Genomic DNA, 6,203 nt, shown 5'->3' on the forward strand with positions numbered 1-6,203 from the left:
GCTAAACTTGTGGGCTGTCGTGTTAGCTTTTTAAACAAACAAACTAGACCCGTTGGAAAAAAATGTGCCTGTTGCGACATTTTTACAAATTGATATTGAATTGTCTCTTGCACATTTTGCAAAAAAAAATTTTGCAAGTGCAATGCTGTACCAGGTGAGATACGGAGCGAGTTTACAGTGTCAGAAAATCCATACATATGGAGCTAGTTATGTGCTGCAAGCATCAAAAATGTATTGGTTTACAAATCATTTGCTGTAAATGCTTTGAGGTCATAATATAGTATTGTACATGGAATTGCATGTAATCAATAATCTGCCCCTGTAATTTGTTTGTGGTAAAAAATTATTGGTGTTTTACTACAACTGTGTTAATTTCAGCTGAAAACTGCAATCATTTACATATTTTTCATGATTAAGGCGTATTAAAATAGTTGTCTGTCATTTCTAATTAGGCACCTAATTGAGTACCCATAAAAGATTTTAGTTTTTTTAGGATAAACTAGTTTTTGAACATTATGTGGCCTTTTGCAACTGCCTGAACATAATACTAATTAATAATTGGTGTTTGCAGTGACCACTGCAAGCCCTCAGCTTCTTGATAAGGGAGAAACTGAACATCTGCAACCTGATATACATTAACAAGGCCATATTTCAGGCTGACTTTGGGTTTTACCAAACAAAAGGCCACATTTGCAGCACAATCAATATGGAAATACTTGTCTGTGCTCCATATAAAAAAACAGAAAAAGAAAAAAAGCCTGCAGAGGAGGTTCAGGTGGTGGAGATGAGTTTCAGGGAGGGGCACTGAAAGATCAAGCTCCATTCGCAGATTACAACATTTGATGGATACTCCAAAAACATGGCAGTGATCTCTATTGATCGTCTTGGTTCTAATCAGAGAGTGTAATTATTGACTCCTGTGAGGCCGTTTGGGCAATTTTATAAATGCCGTTTTAAAATTCAGGTTTGCACATCATGAAATGTGGTTAAATTGGACCAATTTGACTATTTTAAAATTTAAATGTATACATCCAGGCTTTTGGGCAAACTTTTTCCAAAGTAAAATCAAACGAGACTAAAAAAGGTTCAGATTACACTCTTAAAAGTAAAGGTTCTTTATTGACATTGATGGTTCCATGAAGAACCTTTAACATCCATGGAATCTTTCCATTCCACATTAGGTTCTTTATAGTGGAAAAATGTATAGTGGATTTTAAAAATGTTCTTCATTCAGAAAAAAATCTTTCTTTTAAGAACTGTTTACTGAAAAGTTCTTTGGGGAATCAAAATGGTTCGCTGTTAAATCCTCCTCTTGGAAGCTTTATTTTTAGGAGTGTACTTTGGTAGAGAGGTTCTTCACATGAGCATCTGTATCTAGAGAAGCTCCTTGCTATCAGTGGAGCTGCATTCGCACAGCCTGACTGCGGACAGGTTTCCCGAGGTGTTTTACCCCAGCTTTAATCTATATTAAATGATTAGTTTCACAAGATGAAAGCCTGTTGTTTGTTTAACAAAACTTTCCCAGGTACAGTCACTGCCTGAAGCCTGCCAAAGGTTGACGATACAGAGAGAGAGAGAGAGAGAGAGTGAGAGAGAGTTTGCACAACCCAAACATGTTCTTCAGGTGTTCTAGAAATTGGCATCAGCGCTGCTCGTTCTTATATATTAAACATATGTAAGCATATATAGAAGCATTACTATATTCAAACCTGCCTTCGAGGGGCAAATTTATCAGCAAGTCCTCTGCGTTGTTGACAGGTTAAAGGGACCTTTTCATTAGCCGTAATGCTGGGAAGAGATCTGCCGGCGTGTGGGAGATGGAATAATTGTTTGGAATGGGGATTCTCAGCGGACTCTTCTGAGCTTGTCAGCTGGTGTTTGAAGTGTGCGCTGACATTGGGAAAAACTCAAGGGCAAGTGTTGAGCAGGAAACAGGCACTCAAATGGAAAAGGGAGAGGAGCGAAAGAGAACTGAAGAGGAAAAACAAAGGCGACTTCACACAGCTTCTAAGTGGCGTTTGTGTTTTAAGTTGCTTGTGTATGTTTGTATATGTGTGGAGAGAGTTGCTCCTTAACTTTTTTATTAAATATGAGATACAACCATTTCCCTCAGAGACCCTCGGAAGGCTTAAGAACCTCAAGGATCCGGAAAAAAGACCTTGAGTTTTCCACTTTGAGAGTCAACCAACATGAAACAAAGTGGAGAAGGACTCCTCACTTAGTCTACACTCAGGTGTGTCTCTCTCTTCGTCTAAAAGTAAAGAAAGAAACCAGTTTACTTTTAGGAATTTGAATATGATATGAAACGCCACAGGGCCTGCAAACGTCCCTTCTGGGGTGGGATTGTGTGCAGTTGATTGTCTTGTTGTGTCCACAAAAGTGTGCTGTGGCCAAGAAGATGCCCTTCAGATTGAGGTGGATGTATTTTTTATTGTATAAAGTGCTATATAAATAAAGGTGACTATTTGTAGGCTGTTTTGAGTTGATCTTAGTTAAAGTTGTTGTTCGCAATAGCACAAGTTTTATTAACCATTAAGGTACAAGAGGCCGTGATATATTTTGAAAATAGTCAAAGGGTGTTTATGCCATGTAGGTATTACCGTAATTATGAGATGACTATTGATGTTCACAAACTTGGGAATAATTTGTTTCTAGGCTCATAATACCAAAATGGATCCATGTCCAACTTTGTTTGTGTTTTTATAATGTATTTTTAATGTATTTTTATTTTCCAATATTTTAAAAATGATCTTGTATTGTATTTGTTATTATCTATAGCTAAATTATTGTAAATATCAAACAAAAATATGTAGAGGTAACTAATTATCTTTATGTGCTAACAAACAAAATAGGAAATTATTATTGGTCAATTATTATATAAAGTTGTACCTTGATAACAATAAATTCTAACAATAATAATAATACTAATACTACACACACACATAATAAAAACAAATAGAACAATTAAGGACACTAAATTTCACTTTAAACATAAAAGGTTATATAATAAAGCCTGTTTGAAACTTCAAACCTCATGTTGATAGCAGTGACAATTATTATTGGTTAATTATTATATAAATTTGCACCTTTATATATTTTTATATATAAAATGTGTGTATATATACACTATAAATGCCAGACCTTTGCTCTGCACTAACTTTTCCAATTAACCAAATGATTCCAAAGTAATTTTCTAGTTTCCAAAACTGCTGTCCCATTTCACACTATAACATTTTAATATCTATCTGTAAATAAAAAGAAATAATAACAAAAATGTAAAAATATATATATATTATTTAATATAAAAACGATGTAATATTAAAATCAATCAATCAATCAATCAGTCAATCAGTAAATCCTTTCCTGTTACAAACATTTGTTAACACTAACTCTGAAGTTATTTGTAAATATCCAAGATTTGCAGACAAATGAATAATAGTTTTTTTTCTCAGGGGAGGTTTGTATATATAGTGTCAAACACTGTCATTTTAGGCCACTCACAACACATGCTTGACACTGAAAGTCTGTGCACTCCAACCTGGAACAAGGGGATAAATTATAGCAAACAACAAAAAGTTGCATGAAGTTTCCCTGGGTGTCCTTGTGACAGACAGTGCACGGCATGAAATGGCACAGTGCAAAAAAAAGAGGACAACCCACTAGACAACTAGACGAGAAAGGAAACAGTCATGAAGAAAACATGAGACTTGTATTCTCTTCCTCGACACATATTAAACCCGAGCGAGGCTGGAAACAATTAGACAAAATCTACTGTCGAGGGAAAATATATCTAAAACTTTTTTTTTCTATCAGTCAAAACTGTGAACAGAATTGTCACAGTCTCCTTTGAAGTTAGTGTTGGAAGCCAACGAGGGACCTTGCAGGCGGGTAAATAAAAGATGGAGCATTTCTCCCCCTCTTTCCTTTGCTGGTTAACAGGGCAGCCCCCGCTGATCAAAAGAACAATAGCTTTGATTAATCAATCAATGCCTTGGCGGCCCGCTCCTTCCGGTCAATGACTGGGGCTGCCAGCAGCACACCGAATGGAGGTTAGCGTATGATCCAGACCCCTCCTTACGGCGTGGCAAACATCCGGCTGCCGTTCTCACGCTGTGATGCCTGCCGAAATCCCCCACAATCGATCTTTAGTCCCTTTTACGGCTTTAATTTGTGAAGTCTTTCCTGCTAATGACTCTGTTTGAGGTGTATTCATTTTACCACCGCAGACTTCATCCTATCTGCGCTTCCTCGTTTGAAGTCATTTGAAGTTTTATCGCTGCTATAGAGCCGAATAACAAGCAAAATATTACAGAATATTGAAACCAACTTTTGCAGTTTATAGACATTTTGACTTTTTTTTACAACAGTGGAGGTCCATCATTGGGTTATCTGAGTTGATTTGCTAATTGAAAATTGAAAATTTGTATTACATTGTTACGCCAGTAGGTGTACAACAGGTGACTGTCTTTATGAGTGAGTTATTGACTTATTCACTCAACCAGTTTGTTAGAAAACACTGATTCATTTCAAAATGAAACAAATAACTGTATTTATGAGTGAATCATTGTATAATTCACTCAATCGATTTGAATTGGAATGAAACACTGTGTGTTGTTGCAATGGTTCTGCTTTGGTTTCATGGTTAATTATTATTTTTTTATTTGTGAAGCAAAATTACTGTAAATATTGTGTCTACAATGTAACTTAGTTGCTTTTAGTTCAATTAACAAGATCATATTTGCAATTGTATTGAATATCAGCAAAGCCACTCTGCCTTGGGCTGTTGAACTTTAATGCTAATGTACTAATGTATAATATTTACTAAAATCTCTGAACAAGTCAACACATATCTAGCAGTTTTTATTAGTAAGATGAGCTAGTCAACACTATGACCAACCTTAAAAGTCTTTCATATGTTTCACAACAAACCTTACTGGTTTCCTTTCTAATGGCTTGCTATGCTCTGCAAATGCAAATGTAATTTCATATGACAAGGAAAGTAAACTTTCTTTCCAGAGTTGTGGGGTGGGGGCTCCCAGTGGGGGACGGAGTGCTGAAGAAGCCCTGTTCCAATTCTGTCATTGTCAAAGTTTGACATAATAAGCGACTGTTCACGTGCCTTTGTTGAGTGATACAACACAAGAGCAGGGTCCCAATTCCTCACTGTTAATGTTTTGTTGTTTAAAGGGAAAAACACAAGATGTCTATTCCTTTAAGGGATGCTCGGCAGTGCTTATGCTAAGTAATATAACAAACCTGTCGTGATGTCTGTTTGAGCACCCTTTATCTTTCCAAATCCACAGGAGGGCTCTACCTTTACCATGTTGAAGAGAAGCGGCATCTCTGAAATAATTTAAGTAGCCCTTTTTTGAAAGCCCAGACAAGTTAAGAGAATTCACATCTAAGATCAAATCTGTACTGTTGCAGTGCCACTGGAGTAAGTATTGGCTCTCTAGCTTTCTATGTTGTGATCAAGTGCTGTTTTTTGTGGTTAAAAGGCTGTGCAAGATTTTCGTAGGGTTTAACTATAAAGTTGAGTGTGTCTACATGTTTACTGCCAGGTGTGTGAACAGCAAATTAAGTGTCAAGATATATATGATGTCCACTGATGGAAAGCAAGCATTTATTATGTACCAGCCAAGAGATTGATTTATCTCTAACACCAACATTAATGTAAAGTCAACAATGGTCATTCATTCTGTTACTTCAAATTATTCAATACTTCAGCTGACTTTAAAAAGAGTAAGTGATTAGTGCACTGAAACATTTTAATTCTGAGTGAATAGCAGCAAGTCCACCATTACTGTTTTCTTGCTGTAGCTGCTGCAGATACAATGTCAGCGCCAAAGAGGCATTGCAAGTGTTGTGTTTCGGGATGCACCAACGAACATATGAGTGGGGTATGAGTGGTTATGAACGAATGAATGAAACGCATTTGTCCGTGTTTCACTCATCTCGAATCGCGCTCGCGGAAAGCTTTTGAGAAACTGTCTCTTCCGCGGCTCGGTACACTTTCAACTTGTTTTTTTAGTCTCGAGCAAGACTGTACGACATTCACATTACATGATTTGACTGATTTTTACGTAGAAAGGGCGACATTAAAAAACGAAACTAAAATTAAATCATCTTTGAGAGCAAGGGGGCCCCCTGGTGTTTCGGGGGCCCTACGCAGCTTGCGTATTTTGCGTATAGGGAGGATCGGC

General features: G+C 36.9%; 1 long non-coding RNA gene across 1 annotated transcript in view; it reads left to right on the forward strand.

Annotated features, from left to right (window-relative positions):
* Positions 1–2,114: 2,114 nt before the first annotated feature.
* Positions 2,115–6,203, forward strand: part of LOC107694245 (uncharacterized) — a 7,022-nt gene continuing 2,933 nt past the window's right edge. The window contains exons 1-2 of the long non-coding RNA XR_001634834.1: positions 2,115–2,233; positions 5,304–5,437. This is a non-coding gene — a long non-coding RNA (uncharacterized LOC107694245). The remainder of the gene's footprint in view (positions 2,234–5,303; positions 5,438–6,203) is intronic.

Source organism: Sinocyclocheilus anshuiensis, unplaced genomic scaffold, assembly GCF_001515605.1.
Source record: "Sinocyclocheilus anshuiensis isolate Anshui unplaced genomic scaffold, SAMN03320099.WGS_v1.1 scaffold1316, whole genome shotgun sequence".
Taxonomy (NCBI): Eukaryota; Metazoa; Chordata; class Actinopteri; order Cypriniformes; family Cyprinidae; genus Sinocyclocheilus; species Sinocyclocheilus anshuiensis.